Source organism: Hemicordylus capensis, chromosome 13, assembly GCF_027244095.1.
Source record: "Hemicordylus capensis ecotype Gifberg chromosome 13, rHemCap1.1.pri, whole genome shotgun sequence".
Classification (NCBI taxonomy): Eukaryota; Metazoa; Chordata; class Lepidosauria; order Squamata; family Cordylidae; genus Hemicordylus; species Hemicordylus capensis.
The window spans coordinates 4,206,004-4,206,285 of record NC_069669.1 but is presented as its reverse complement, the minus strand read 5'-3'; positions in this window follow the sequence as shown (position 1 = coordinate 4,206,285).

Sequence of the window (282 nt, the reverse complement as noted above, 5' to 3'; positions counted from 1 at the left end):
TTGTGCCGACACCAGCATTTTAGCTCTGTTCTTAACAGTGTCTAATTATCTGAGGAAAACAAACCACCATATCATAAATCCAAGTTGAGGTTTTTTCCTATTCCCTGTTAAATATAGAGTGCATCCTCTTTCTTTTGGGTAAATACAGGTTTACATCTTTAAGGCATTGTCTTACATTCAGAGTCACCTTCTATTCGAGTAAATATGGAATTTAAAAACTTAATAGGGATGACAAGAATGTACAGGTATGGCTGTGCCCTGGCTTTTGGTACCACACAAATA